Below are 17,326 nucleotides of genomic sequence, written 5' to 3'. Positions count from 1 at the left end.
CCATAGATAAAAATTTGTAAAAAATAAATGTCTGTAAAATAATACTTATTTCGTCTTGTTTAAACTTTAAACACCTTTACAGCATCTGTACACACCAACTGCATGCCCATATTTGGAAATTTGAATGAATTATGGAACTTTTATATACCCCAGGGGTGAAAAAAAACTGGACAAAAACCGAGCGTGGGGGTGGTTTTGAAAAAATCGGTATATTTTTTTAAAAAGCATGGAAAGCCTACCTACAAATTTGCATGTAGTTCAGTGAAATGATGCTGATTAAGAAAATAATTAATTAGATTATATTTGGATATGTGCCCATTAGAGGTGCGCTACCTTAAGTCCAGCTGAAGAGCCTTCCCAAAGACAGTTCATAGGACAAAGTAACTAATTTTTAAGCTTGAAACTTTAAACTTAAAATAATTTCAGTTTTGGAATTACTGCTTATAAAATACCTGATAGTTAATTACATAAATGATTGATGTAAACAGATGATCCAACTTTAAAAATATAAAATACACAGTCATTCAGTAATCTATAAAAATACATACTTCTACTTATAAAAGAAACAAATTGACGTTGACGGGCATAGTGGTGCAAGACGTCTATAATCAGCTCTAGCCGTACAACAGCTGTTGGGACAAATCGGGCCCGCCGCCGTTATATCAGCACACATCCGATATAATTATATCCGACCCAGCTGTGATATATATTATTGTCAGCATAATTTTAGGTACAGTTTTTTGTACTCTGTCTTCAGATGCAGTTACACAGATTTGTACTGTGTTGGAAACAATGAGAGACGAGAGCAGTTAAATGAAGCGGATGCTGCAGCGGCTCTTGGCTAGGTCAGCTACTGATTACGAGCCAATGCAACTGCCAGAGAACATCAGTCTTCCAATTGGAACATTTGAGCAGATATAATCAAGCACATGTAAAGCATTTAAAGCATTGTATACTTATAAAGCTATTAAGAGCATACAACTAATCGTTCTAGACTTTGCTAAGCTATCTATGAACTATAAACTAGAGCAACAGAGAACAAAATAACACAGGAAAGCTGGCAACATAACATGGCAAAATAACGAAATGACAGAAATCCGGGTATATCGCTGCCAAGCCTATTGAAAAGACAATTATGTGACATCGCACGAGGAACAAGAGCAGTTTTCTTCATGCCAAGTATTTACTAGATATCGGAAATGGTTAAAAGAGGATGCTATCCTGAAGTTTTCCGGAAGGTCATTCCATAGTTTGGCAGCAGCATACCTAAAAGATTTCTTACCATATCTTTCTGTCCTTGGTAGGGGTATCTCAACAGTATTAGAGTGCCTTAAATTATAATTAACATTTTTTAGATGCAGTAAATCATGTAGATACTCTGGGGACATTTTATTAAGAATTGTGTATTGTGTGACATAAACATGGCGTTCTTTTGAAGACAGCCATTAGTTCTGTGTACTCTTGTCAGATACACACCTACGCATGCATGCTGTTCGATGAAGGAGCATAGAATTCGTTCATCACTGAAGCGCTTTCGCGTGAACTTGAAGTGAAGCGAAATGGAACAGAGACCATTCAACTGGCAGCATTCGGCGACAAGAAAGATCGGATTCTGCACTTGGAGACAGCTACATGTACCATCAATCTGATCTCTGACCGGAAGAAGCGTATACCGATCAATGTGCTGATTGTTCCATCCATAGCTACCCCGATCAGCACGCGTCTCCAACACACTGCTGATTTCCACATTTCATTTCTGATAGGCAGTGACCACCACTGGGACATTATCGAAGACGAGGTACCCGGTAATTCGCGGAAAGGGGCCCACGGCAAAACTGTATTATTTGGCGCGACGTGCTCACCCGTCATACTGAATGCGACACTTCTCAAACATCTAGACGAGAACAAGACCATTCCTACATCACACACTTTGAGAGAAGATTTGTATGTTGACAATGTCCTATCAAGCTTTAGTCAACAATCTGAACTTGTCAGCTACTTCCAAAACGCCCGAGCTTTGATGAATAGTGCCAGTATGAATCTGCGGTCGTACACATCCAACAGTAAAACCCTAAGGGACATCGCCACAAGAGAAGGTGTGCTCGATGCGAATGAGGTGACGAAAGTACTCAACATGCGCTGGAAACCGGAAAAAGATACCATGCCATTCATACATCGTGAAATACCAACGTTGCACAAGTTGTGCTATCTCGTGCGGAAAGGATGTGTTGGATAATCGGATAAATTGGACCAGATTTAATCGATTTAAAAATCCGGACTTTAAATATTTATTTCAATAATTTTATTTTTATAAAGAGTTCATTTTATTATTTTATGTTTTGTTGTTGCTCCTCGTGTGTTTTTGTTCGATTATTTTGTCACTTATGCAAAACTCGAATGCATGAAGTAAGAGAAAACATATTAAACTTTAACACGTTATCAAATATGTAATGAGCTCACCTAGAATTGTGCGGTTCTGTCTGAGCATTAGCCCTTCAAAATCATCAATACGCTTCAACGCCTGCTCCATTTTGAATTCATTCCTCACCATCTTTTCGAACAATTGTTCCTCGTAGTTGAAAGGAGAAAATTCGGGCTCCGTCGTTTTAGACACAACCACCAAATTTAGTACCATCAACATCATTGATATTAACGCCATTATTATAATCACGCACCTCGAACACGTTTGACAGTCTACGAATGCTTTCTGTTCGAGTTAACTTGATGACTCTTTTTATATATAAGCTTAGGAAGAGTGAGCCGTCTGATACCTGACCGCTCACCTTAAGGAACTAAGCAAGTTTCAGGTTTATTGTGGAATCCCCATGAAATATATTGGGTTATCACAAGCATTTTAAAAATTGCACCTGCGACCTACCCTTTGATACTCTGTGATGCAGTTGAAAACTCAGCATGTCCTAAGAACACATTTTCATGTTTATGTATGTTTCATGTTGATTGAGCTCATGAATGATCAAATACAGTATAAGTAGTCTGAAATCCGCTTTGTTAATTCGGACAAATAAAACTTCGTGTTTTTCTCGAGATTGTTTTGCGCAACGGCGGTTTTGTTGTTAAATGGCATGAATGATTTAGCTAGATGATCTACATACCAACCTTTCTATAAACGAGCTTAAAATTCCATTTTGTGTTTTCAACAGTTATTTTAAGTTGTCCATATAAGTTTTTCTAGAATACTACCAAGATCTCTAGTAGTCATTTTCAAGACAACACATTCACTGTACATAGCTTTTGCAATTTTAAGTCATCAATGATGTAAGCAGAAGGGAATTAGTTTGAATGAAACATATTAATTATCTTTCTTCAACGTAGTTTATTAAACAATTCTCTGATGATGAATCGCTAATTTGATAATTTAAAAAAATATAATTATCTTGGAAAGATGAGACATAGTTCTTTATATACTATTAACTTTCAAACATCCACACACCATGTTAACAGATTTCAAATACTTACAACACTTGTAGACTAAAATTATCTGTGTAGCATTGGATTCACGCGTCACGTTTTGGCTTTCAGTTTTTCATTTTCAGTCTGCACACTTACATTTGATTGTGATCGTTTTAGACACGCGTTTTGTTATGATTAATTATGTTAAAAGTGTGCGGTTTAGCTAGGAATAAAACCGTTTTATACATCCGATGCTGTTCATTTATTGTTGCAATGCGATAATCCCGGCTTTAGTCATTTTATGTTTATAGTGTTATGATATAAAATAAGTGGATGAAAACAAGAAATTCTCTCCTGTTAGGGTTTATGGAGTTTAATTGTTTTCTATAGTTAGCCATACCACGCCCTGTAAGTTACATGAATATCAATACCCCTTCACTACATTATATAGTTACACAAATATTAAATGCCAAAATATATCGCATTGAAAACCAGTTGTATGGTTTTCACTTGGTAGCTCACTTTGCGTTTTTTGTGTTATATAACTATCATATTCGATACAGTTAATCGTTTTGATATAATTATGTGGATTATTCTCACAAGATTGTAGAAAGCAGTCGTCGTTTGGCCATATCTTTATTGTTTGAGCGCATGTTTGTGTCCTGTTTACCAAAGAGGGTAATTGTTCCATATTTGGATCATTAACCTAACCAAATTAACTATAGTTGTCATCAAATAATAACTTTTGGACTTTTGGGGTATGGGTATGCACTATGCACTTATACGGTAAGGTCTACAGCGGAAACCGATCAGTGCGAATGTTATCATGAAAATGTGATGCTAATAAAAAATGCAATCAAATTATTGAAGTAAAAATCAACACATCCATGACAAGTTAAATTAAATAAAGTACACTTGTTTGTTTCAAATATCTAATAATTATACATAAATATAACTTCCATTTAAGTTTCATTGTCCATATATACTATAAAATAATTTCTGTGTTTGTGCAGGTCGCATTTAACTGCTGGACGAGAAAAACGAAAGCTAAGTTGGTTTACGTACATTTCCGTGGATTGGATGAAGTGTACTTTTTGAATCAACTACAATTTATATTCGCATTAAAAAGTACGGTAAAATAGTCAATGTTATAAAAATATAATGTATTTTAAAAACTGATTGTCCTACCTCATTTCACCTGCGCTATAAATGTTTCATTGGTTTCCAAATTTAGAATAAAAAAGCGCAATTAGAACAGAAAGGAAGGAAATTCATTCAAATTCAACGGACATCGATGAAAAGACCGGAAAATAATTGCAATGCAAAAACACGTTAACAGCAAAAAAAATGTTAAATTCAAACTAGACTTAAAATTTTGAACTGTTGCTGTGACTCATAATCCAAAATTATTGCTATTAAAAACATACACAAGTTTTAAGAGATATTGACTCTTTGAAACCATGTATGCTCTAAATGTGTGAAAAATCAACGAAGCAAGTGCAGAGGCGGTATAACATTAAGCACTTTTCAATATTTCGTACACTACTTCTTAGTGCTGCTTTGCCGTCCTATTATTAATTATTTTGTGAAAAGTACCACATCGCTGTTGAATTTCTTTGTGAACGAATTATTTTACTTGCTGAGAAATAACATGTACTTTTATTTATGTCGATTTGATTGTGTAATTATAAAATAGCATGCTCCTTATATTTATATGATTTATAAACCTAAATGCATAAACATGTAATTGTTGACAAAGTTGGAAGCAATAAAATACACACACACAAACTTTGCATCATCCGGTTCTCTCTGAGCAGTATCTCTTCAAACCCATTCATACGCTTCAGAACTTGTTCCATGTTTAATTCCATTCTCACCATCTTCTCAAGCAATTTCTCCTCGTAGTTGAAAGGAGTACACTGGAACTCCGTCGTTTCGGCCACAACTAACAAACACGGTGCCATCACGATCAAAGATATAAGCACCATTCTGATGCATGCGGCGTACTGCGAACACGTCTGCAGGGCTATAAATGTATTCTTGTTGATTTCATTTAACATTGATGGACTAACATGTGTTGGGTCTTCTGTGCTTGCTTTTTTTAATTTTCCAAATTTGCACTTACACTTTCATTTTCGATCCAGTTGCGAAATCACCATGTTAAAAGAGCAAACATATTCTGATATAGTTTTAGGTTAATTGGGAAAATTGGTCATTAATGACGGAATAATTACAAACCTGAAATTCACTGTATCATATCCGACAAAAACGTCAGGGTTTCTTATATATATATATATATATATATATATATATATATATACCAATACATAGTGCCAGTTACGCGGTCTCTGTAGTTTTCAGACTGTACTTACGAGGTCAATATAAAAAACGGGGTCTATATACAACCCCGCAATCTAGGCTCCTTTAATTACTATGAGGGGGGTGTAGGGGAGGTAATGCAATCAAATCTCACAATAAGGTCTTAAATCGAAAACCACAATCAGGTCTGAAATTGAAATTGTATATACCTCGCAAATAAGTTCGCTATATATTTCCTTGTATAAGACGTTAAATAAATGACGTATTTATATACAATAATAATAGTAGGTACCCCTATATACCTTAATTCGTGTTTATATCGGATAAAAAAGGGTATGGAGATACATGTATTTAAAGTGGGAACCCCATAACCTATTTCTAAATCAGAGACCCCGTAACTGGCCATATGTGTGAATATATATATATATATATATATATATATATATATATATATATATATATATATATATATATATATATATATATATATATATATATATATATATACTTTTACCGCTAAATTTATATTAAAGGAGACTTGCCTTTCAACTCAACACTGACACTGATTCCGGACCTAACAACATTCTTGTAACCTCATCTGCTAGCGGGCGAAACGAAGTGTGGGAGAGTGAGTGGCGCTTTTTGTGCGACCAGCTGTAAGTCCTTGATGAGGTAACGGGCATCGCAAAGATTGACTATTGCCCACTGAAAGGAAATGATAAGGACAAAACAACAGAATACCAAGCCGGATCGGTTGATGCCCGGAATAACAACGCACAACGTGACAAGTTAACTACTTAAGCTTGTCGACCGATCAAATAAGCGACAAACGGAACAACCATAGAAACATACAACCTAAGAACACTCCATGAGTGTCGTTAGGTCCACAAATTGACGCACATGCTGAAGCGCTACCTCTGGGACATCATCGGACTAGCCAAGGTATGGTGGCTAGGCTGTGGAATACAATCAACAGACGACGAGCACAAGATATGGTTAAACGTGGAGGATTCCACAGGATCGCGTTCATCGTTAGGAAGGAGATTATCAATAGCGTCGTAAGATGCACTCCAGCTTGATCATTTCCATTTATATTTCAGCGGTACCTGTTAGCATAACCATCATCAAGGTATTCGCACCAATATTAGATTATATGCTACGGTCCTGAAAAAAACACATCCTCACTGCCCAAGGCGACTAGAACTTAAAGGTTGGACCAAGCGCCAACCAAGACTGGTAGGTATGTAGATTTGGAATAGGAAAAGCCACCAACTCCTACTGGCCAACACACCAGAACCAAAAAAACCATCAAGAACAGCTAAAAATGGGCAAGTACACAACCAGATCGATTTCTGACTTTCGCCGCAACGGTTCAAACCAAGCATCAAATGTAAAAACAGGAACGTTTCCTAACGCAATTCTTCGGCAGTTACCCTGACATAGTGCTAACAAACATGAAGCTGACGTTTAAGACCAAGCGAATCACCAAGAACTCTCGCAATAGATTTGACTTAGAGAGACTGACAGATACAGAGATAGCAGATGCATTTCAAGCATCGAATGGTGGCAAGTTTGAAGCTCTGAACGTTCTTGACAATTACATCACCTAAACGATCACCAACAACATGCAGGAGATCCTACTGTCATCGGTCGAAGAAGTTTTTGGGAGAGATACAAGGAAAAACAAGCCATGGTGACAACCGAGGTAATTGACCACTGTAACATCAGAAGAGAACTGGGCATGAAGAGAACACCAGCCTGGACACTAGTACAGAATCCCAGAACAGGAAGGCGAGGAAGAAGATGAAAGATGCCAAGAATGAGTGGATTCAGGAAAAATGTATTAAGATTGATAAAGAGATGACCACATGAAGCAGTAATTACGCCGACAGCACCCTTAAGATCCTGACAAAGATCAGTAAGCGCAAGGCCGGTGTTATAGCAAACGCTGAGGGGAACCTCCTTACCGAAAATGCGTTAACAGGCGGACTGAATACTGAAGCGACCTCTATAACTTCCAGCTTCAACCAGACCCACAGTCTCCTTCAGAACGATACCAGACGACAACAGTTCGTCCATACTTAGTCAGGGGTGGAGGAGAAAGTGTGCAGTCTGAAGGCAGGAAAATCTTCGACAGTGGACAACGCCCCTGTTTAGATGATTACGCACGGGGGGAGGCAACGACTTCAGCAATGACGACACTGTTCCAGAAGAATAGACCTAAGGGGTGGACACAGTCTCTGGTCTTTCTCCTACCGAAAAACCGGAAACCATAAGCTGTGCGAGAATAACGGCACCATCAACCTCATCAGTCATCCCAGCAAAGTAATGCTAGGCATCATCTGTACACGATTGAAAAGAAAGGCCTAGGAACTTCTGGTTTAAGAGCTGGTCGGAGCACAATGGAACAGATCTTCAACTGCTAAGTCATCGTTGAGAAACACCTGAAACACAAATTTGCTTTTCCACAACTTCATATACTTCAAGAAAGCTTTCGATCCGATGATGCATGATGGCCTGTGGCAGGTTCTGAGAGGAGTCAACATTGACGAAGAGCTGTAACAAGTCCTCTAGACATCCACGGAAACGCTAGCAATAGACTTCTTAATGGACAGAAGTTTGAATTTTTCAGGTCATCAGTAAGCTCCCGTCCTGTATGTCTGCTCTGCACTATCCTGTTTAACAATTTCCTTGAGAAGATAATGCAGGATACCCTCCAAGACCACCACACATTTATATCCATCGGTTGTACACCAATGTCCAACTTGAGATAGGCTGATGACATTGACCTCATGGTGTGTACAAGCAGTGAATTCCAAGACCTCATCAGCAGACTCTATTTATGAGCAGGAGCATACGGGATGGAGGTATGCTCGGGAAAAAAACGAAGAAGATGATGAACAGAACGACCAATACCGAGGCAGGCATCACAATAAACGGCGCGAAACTGGGAGAAAGGACCAGCTTCAAGTACTTGGGAGCATCCCTGTGAAAGTGTCGCACCAGTACTGCTGACGTTCAAATAAATATTGCCATGGCGACCGCAGCGGCGATGGCCAGACTGAGCAGGTTGTGGAAATGAAGCTCTATCAGGTTTTTCATCAAGGTCAGGCTCTACAAGTCCCTCGCAGTCTCCACCCGAAGACTGCTCCTCATGTCATATATGGAGCACAAGACCTATACTTACGTCCGAAAAATGACAGCACTACTTGTTGGACCACAAAAGCTCATTCTTGCGACCGTCAAACGACGAAAGCTTGTTTGGTTTGGAGACGCCACGAGGCAAGACTTTCTGTGCAAGACTGTTCTCAAGGACACGTTTGAGAGAGGTCGACGTCGTGGCCGTCAGACAAAAAACTGGATGGATGGTGTGGTGAGAAAGATGGTACATCTTTCCCAATTAATGCGCTACTCTCAGCAGCTCACAACAGACCTGACTGGCGGAAAATCTTTCGTCGTTCCTCATATTCCCCCCCCCCGGCTAGAGCCGTCAAGGGAATGTTGTTGATGATGATGATGATGATGATGATGATGATGATGATGATGATGATGATGATGATAATGATGATGATGATGATGATGATGATGATGATGATGATGATGATGATGATGATGATGATGATGATGATGGTGATGATGATGATGATGATGATGATGATGATGATGATGATGATGATGATGATGATGATGATGATGATGATGATGATTCCAATCGACGGTGATGTTTTAGGAATCAACCCGCTTGAAGCAATTAGCTAGTTTATCAGCTCATTAACATGTCTATAAAATTGCAAAGTTTAGTCAATGGTGCCAGAAGAAAAAAAAATGTCTGTAAGACCATATAACAATAAATGCCAAGATCCCTGGTAACCATTTTGAAAGGAACACAACCATTTGCAAAGGTAAATTTGACCGCACACCACCTGACTTGGAACAAAATGAGTAATTGCAGGTGAGCTATATAATGCAACATATCACATAAGAAGCTATAACGCATATTTACCTGGTTTGCAGACAATATGTACGTGTGTGATGTTGTTTTTTTGAATAATTTAGTTTGGAATCTGATACAACAACAAAGGAAACAAGGAAGCAAATTCAACCGGCATGAATGGTCAGGACCGGAAAATTATCTTGTTATAAACAACTAAATTAAACGTAAACAGGAATAAAAATATTGACCTCACAATTCATGCAATTTGCTTGTGCAATTTATCATACGATGTGGTACAATTAGCTAATCAGAAAGCTAGGGCTTAAATGTTTGACAGATATGTTTTGATGAAAAATGTTTATCATGTGAGCAGTATTTTTTACGAATGCCTATTAGTACCATTGACAATTTGAATAAAATAGTTCGAAGTCGTATTAACGCGAAAAAAGGCTTTTCTACGCAAGTTAACATGTACTAACGCAAACGAACGCATTATAACGCTAATAAACGCTTACTGACGCTTAATTAATACTTATGTAAAACAAGGCGTTTAGTTTGGCGTTATTTTACCTTTTTTAGCCTGTGTACGCCTTTATCTCGCAATATTATGCCTTTATTTCGTGTTATTAGGCCTTATTATGCCGTTATAACGTATTTTATAGCGTTATTACGGGTTTATTTGCGTTTAAACGTGTTTGGTTGCTTAATCTCTGGTTAATTTGCGTAGAAACGCATTTTTCTCATTAATACAAGTTTGCACTATTTTATTATTTTTTTAGTGGTTCAAATATGCTTTCGTAATGTTTCGCGATGATATTTATGATACAATGCTTGCAAACCACATTGTGTACCCCAAAGATAAAACAATTGTAATGTTTTAAGACTTTTTTATGACCGCCTGGATGTTAAAGAGTCTTTGCTCATGTATGTATGCAGCATTTTATAGCAAGTAGGCGGATTTAGATGTCGGGGCAGGGTTTACTGCCCAGTCTTGTAAAGCATGCTTTGTCATTCAATACAGGCAAGCAATTGTTCAAAAATTAAACATCGGTTATGTAAATATATATGATGCATTTAAAGACAGTCAAATTAATTTAAACATGTTTGAATACATAATAATAGTAAAAAATAATAACAAATTGCTATAAATATGTTCTGTTGTTATCCACAAACACTTCAACAAAATGTAGAATGTTTAAATAATGCAACAAACAACCACCAGATATCGATTGAAAGAGAAAAAAATAGCAAAGACAGCGTGTTTGGGGGAAATAATTAATTGTGCAATTGGCAGTTTTAATTTTCGCACATCCTGTATTTGTGTATGCATGTTTTTATATAATGCGACATCTGTTTGTCGGGAATACGAAGTGGGACAGCGCGCCGTTTGTAACGGCCACCGGAAAAACTTTGCAAAACCGAAATTTCGCAAATTTAAGTACCCTTTTTCTTGAAGATTTGCTTCTTTGTGATAAAGTATAAGATAAAAGTCTTACTTTTGATTAATAATTGGTTATTTGTGCTTAATAATGCGTTTCCTTCACAATGAACTTTATTTGCAAAGTTGGTTTATCCATGGGATTTTTGCATTTTCCCATGTGATTTTTCTTTTACCCATGGGAATTTTTGTTTTTTCCCATAGGATTTTTTCCAGCTTTTTTTATGGGAAAAAAATCCCATTGGATTTTCAAAAAAAAAGCAACACGTTCGTCTATGCTTAGTTATCGATTAAAAGCTTTGTGAAAGCATTTGTGCTTATTTTCGTGCAATTTTCATTGATAGAAAAAAATCTCATTGTTTTATGGTTAAAAAAATCCCATGGGATTTTTTTCTGATTTTTTGAGAACTATTAATGTAATGTTCAGAAACACTACATTTTAACAAATGATGAAACATTCTCGCGATTTTGATGCGTTAAATCGTGTTTGAAAAAAATAATCCCATGGGATTTTTTCCAGTGGGATTTGTTCCAGTGGGATTTTCCATTGAGATTTTTTATAAATTCGGATATAAGTTTCTAAAAGCTATAATAATAATAATAATAATAAGAAGAAGAAGAAGAAGAAGAATTACAACAATAATACTCGTGCTCAATATGATAAATTTGTACTTTTCAGCAACTGACATTTTTATTCTAGCCGATCGTCGAGTCCGGTTGGTGAGTATGACAGCAATTTACCAGTACAAATGAATCGCACTTGTGTAGAGAACGCTGCCGTACTATACAAATAATCTTGATAACATATCATTTCTCGACAGAAAATGAAAACAGTATGGATATTGATGTCAGAAATGTCCTCTGCTATGATTAATATTGACAAAGTGAAACACCTTTACAATAATTTCGTGTCGAATAAGTTTTTAATTATGGCAATCAAATTCACATAAGCATTGGTAAGATAATATGCGAAAATGGGTCTTATGTCATATACGGCCAGCGTAGCTCCAGTCTGTAATGCGCATTCGCTATGTCCGGTATAAAGTTACGCCAAGTTTTGTGGTCGAATTATAGCATAATAATTATTTTCACATTACGCGAATCAAGTTTGCTTATATACATTGCATTAAAATTTATGTTACACTATTGTGCAATGAAGACAATTGTTTGGATTTTTCAAAACACGCTTTCCTGATTGTGTGAATATAGCTATGCATTACCGAATGCGGTTGACGGTTAACAAAGATCAAAACAGAATGATATAACCGTTTATGACGGAACACACAAAATGAAAGAGCGCTCAATATGTATACATCGGTCATCTTCATATGCTTTCACAGTTTTTAAACAGACGTCATCATATTCAATGTTGCGTCAACTTCACGAACTAAGAGAATGTTTAGGTGTTTATCGGTAGACGGTTTTATTCCACACGTAATACACAGTTGCAGTATTTCATGGTCTGGTGAATGCAATTTTTCCTCTCAAGATTTAAATCACATATGCTGTCGATTTGAATTCAGCAGAATAAGCCAGCGAACACTCAGAAAAACCCTTAAAACAGTGCAAATAATCCACCAAACTAGAATCAGATTTATTTAAAACATGCGAGAAATCTAACGAGAGGAAATCTATGTAGAGCTGTTTTCAGAGAATGTTTAAATAAAATGTTGTACACTTCTAAGGAAATCCAACTCAGTAAGATAATGATAAAATCATGACATTTTATGCATACGCTTCTGACACCGATTTTGCACTGTACGCCCATAAATCGTCTTCGATAACAGCGACTTCTTATAAAGACTGCACTGAAGATGGCACGTGGTGGGTCAACCCAGAGACAAACTCCGAGTGGAAGAATTATTCAACTTGTGTGCAGAAACAGGGGATTTTAAGATATATATTTATGTATTGTTGTATTTTAATTTTTTTTATAAAATAATTCAAGTATAAACAAGCATTAAAATTTGAAATGACCGTCTTGAAGCATATAACGACATACATGTTTGAAATCACAACGCAATTTATAATTTTGATTCAATTACATGCTATATCGACGGAGCAGAAATCCCGTTATATGTTCGACTTTATCGAAATGTGTCCGTTATTAACTTAACTTGTAGCCATTTAAATACCTTCGTCTGACCGTTTACGTCTGAAACGGACACCTGAAAAACTTTGCGAAACCGAAATTTAGGAAAAATTAATTACCCTTTTTAAAGTTTTGCTTCTTTTGTGATAAAGTATGCGATAATAACCGTAAAATAAATACCGCTTGGTCAACAATTCACTTGTCGATCATAACAGTTTTTGTTTGAATATTGGAATAAAAACAACAAAACAATCAGTGATTTGATTCTGATAATTGGGAAATGATAAATAATTGTTATTCCAGGCGAAACAGTTCACTACATATACATAGCAAAATTGTTGCGGTAAACAATAGTTCGGGAACATAGTTAATACCACGCGAACATATCAAATGATGAAACATTTTGCATTTTATATCGTTCATATCTATGTATATCTAATTAGTGTGTACAGTGAATGTTGTAAGATTTTTGCTACAAAAAAGGTGTATTATTTTAAAGATTTGCACTAATCTTTAAGAGATTAAATGCAATACAATTCAATAAACGATGACGAATTCAATAGTGATACGTCTGGATAACAACTTAATCGACTTAACAAATCGAATATCTTTGTTAAAATATGTGTCTTTTTTGCAAATACACGTTTATATTTAACCCAAAAATACAGCCACAAATAACCTCTTCCAGACGCGGCACGTCTACTGTACATAGTTCACGGCTTGACACTCTGCTTATGATGAAAATGCACTCATTTATCGAAATACCTGCGCAGGCATGAGGATAATAACACCAAAACAACGTATGCACAATGGAGAGACTACAAACATTAAAATAAAAAAGTGACTATCAAAAAACCGTTTGTGTATCCCACGTGTTTTCTCAATATTGCCAAACATGTACGGATTATAACGACATCTCTGCAACTGCATATTTTGCCTTTAGAAAGACTTCATATATAATCATATATATTCTATAGATACAAAATAATGATGGTAATATTAATAGCATGTTCAGTATATTTATATCATATTGGTGTTTTGTCTATACAAAGGATTTAGGTTTTTCGTTATTTGGAAACAATGGCTTTTAAGTCACGCAAGTCTCATGAACGGACGTGGCAGCTCCCGTCCCGACCGTGCGGTTGCGCCGGATGTGCGAGAGCTACGCTTGACGTAGATGATATGTGACTCCGTTTCGCATCAAGCGGCTCATATGACGTCGGCCATTAATATGTTATTAACAATTTTATACCACTACCAGGAAGTCGATACAATTGCTATGAGTGATATGATTTTTCGAAACACCTGTTTCTGTTTGTGTGAATATTGCTACGACTTACAAAGTGCGGTAAACGGTTTTAACAAATCAAAACAAAATGGAATAACTACTGTTGCATAAAGGTGACATATCACATATTTTATTTAGCAGGATCTATAACTTGTGCACGCGAAAGCAATTAAGTACGCAGTCGAAAGTTATGACGTTCGCACGCTATATCTATTACTTGCGCATGCGATAGCTACGACGTACGCACACGATATCTATGACGTGGTCACGCGATTGCTATGACGTTCGCAGGCAATTGCTAAACAGTGCGAACGGGATAGCTATGACGTGCGCATGCGATATCGCAGACGTTCGAACGTCATAGCTATGACGCAATTTTATTAACTGACTATTATTTAATTGGAATAACAGCTAAATGCGATTCACTGTGCGATTGGCATACAACTGAAGATAATGCGTGTTTACCAAATATCAGCAGTTTTTGAAGAATAGACTGCGGCGACACTTTTTTAAATATCAAACCTGGAAATCAAAAGCAAAAGCTAGTTAAATATGAATGTAATGATCACAAATCGTCTTCAGAGCGGAACTTAAGTTTTTTAATAGTTTCAACTATATTCAATGAAGTGATGTGCTAACATTTGTTATCTCCCCAAAATAAGTATGAATATATTGGTCTTAAAGGTCAATTTTACTTACACTCGCACTTAATTACATTGAAATAAAATTTGAGCTTGGGTTAGTTCTTTTTGTGTATTGTTTTACAAGATTAAAAAATGCAATCGTCATTTATTCCCATATAGGCGTTATGAGAACAACTTTAACAGTCGCTCGAGTCCTAAGCGGATCATATGTAGTACACACATATATCCATGCGTTTTATCAAAAATAGCTATAGGGCCACGATTAACGACCTCCTTTACAAAAGCGAAATATATATTAAGATAAAATTTCCTAAATAGGTTCCTACTCAATTTATAATAAACGAATACCCCTTAAATAAAAAAACACTGTATACAATTATGAGAACAACGGTAAATAATATAATTGCCCTGTTAAACGTGTGTGTCTTTCCTTATTAAAACAAGAGAATGGTCTTGAAAAATAAATGTAAATGGCAAACTTAACTATTTCATCTGTTACAAGTATACACGCAAGACTATTTCCATTCAAATATCGATAAATGTCTTTCTGACGAATCATTTAGGTGCACTATGTCTGTTTGATCGCCTAAGGTACAGCTGTACATCCATGGTCATCCATCACTAGCTTGACCCAGCTGATAATATTTTGTTCTATCTGATACGTTTTCACCTTGGTCATTGGTAATTTGTCGCGTGCGCGCGTCATTGTTATCGCGATTTAACGTCATTACTATCGCGTGCGTACGTCATAGCTATCAGGTATTGCACGTCATATAAACCGCTAAATAAAATATTTCCTATGCCCCTTTTATGCCATCGTACACAACCGTTTATGACGGAACATATTAGATGCAGGCGTCTCCAATATGTGAAATTGTGGCACTCCGCGCGGTTATATCTGACTTAATGATATCGCTTTATTTTTATAAACCTATACATTTCACCAAATCGACTCTCAGCATTCGTATTATCCCGTCACCGTCCAATATTTACCGTATTGTGCGTACAATTAATTTTCGTATTTCGTTTTGATGGCCTATCCGAGAGCATATTCACAGAAAAAAGACGATACAACCTACATGATATGAAATCATACTCATTTTTTATTGTGCAAAAATTATATTATATATTTAAACGCTAAAACATACTTTCTTTTCAATTAATTAGGGTTAGTTTTTCGAAAACAAAATACAACAAGCGTGTCACAACGTTATTTGATGACATTAGCGCTGGCGCTGTTTCGCAGACTTTGCGTTATAATTTATTTCACGTAAGCAATTCAAAACGAAATAAAGGAATATTATAAGTATACAATGTACCACAATTGTATCTTATCGTAAAGGTGAGCTTTGATCTTGGTGATCGTGTTGATCGTTGAATTTCAGTGACCGCATTGACATGTGTTCGTGTGCGGTTGTAAAACAGCGGGAACATAAAATAAGCAAATTAAAAAAAACCTTTTTCTCAATTGGAACGCTCTTAACGGACATATGCAATTGTAAACGGGTGACGCATGGACTTTTGTTTCGGGAATAGATCACAAACGAGCGCAAAGCAATTTATCTTCACGGATGGACTAACATCACATCGTACCAAAGTCTAAACTATCAAATATAGTCCACGATTAGTAATGTGTTGTTCGTAAAAGAAATTACGACAGTAGAAACATAGCACTTTAAAGAGACCACAATCTGGTACATTTGATCAATCGTTGCGTCCGTGGAGGACAAAATATTTTGAAAAAAAAGCATAAAACAATAAAACACAAAGTTCTTCGAAGGCGTGTTTCAATCTCAAATACACATAATCGACAGTCGTTCCAGTCAAAGACAATACTTCAGTCAGCACACTAGAGATCAAGATTGAGGATATTACAATTATTACGGAATAGTAAATAAACATTCGTCCCTAACGTCACCGGTTTCGAAACAGAAGATCTTATTGCCAGATGACATTTGCAATATAACCACGTTTTGACATATCTGAGGTATTGGTTAGAGTCAACAAACACTGTAACCAAACGAATGTGAAGCAGATAACATTGTGAATCGTCCCCCCATTAAACAATCATGTAGTGATAAATAAAGATGGACATCAATGGTGCGTACATTTTAAAATTTGCTACATTATGAACAGTGAAGTTTTGCCGGTTTAGGTTCGCAAATAAGCAGACATAGTGTTCAGCATTTAGCACAAAATA

Source organism: Dreissena polymorpha, chromosome 10, assembly GCF_020536995.1.
Source record: "Dreissena polymorpha isolate Duluth1 chromosome 10, UMN_Dpol_1.0, whole genome shotgun sequence".
Classification (NCBI taxonomy): domain Eukaryota; kingdom Metazoa; phylum Mollusca; class Bivalvia; order Myida; family Dreissenidae; genus Dreissena; species Dreissena polymorpha.
Note: the sequence above shows the minus strand (reverse complement) of the source record.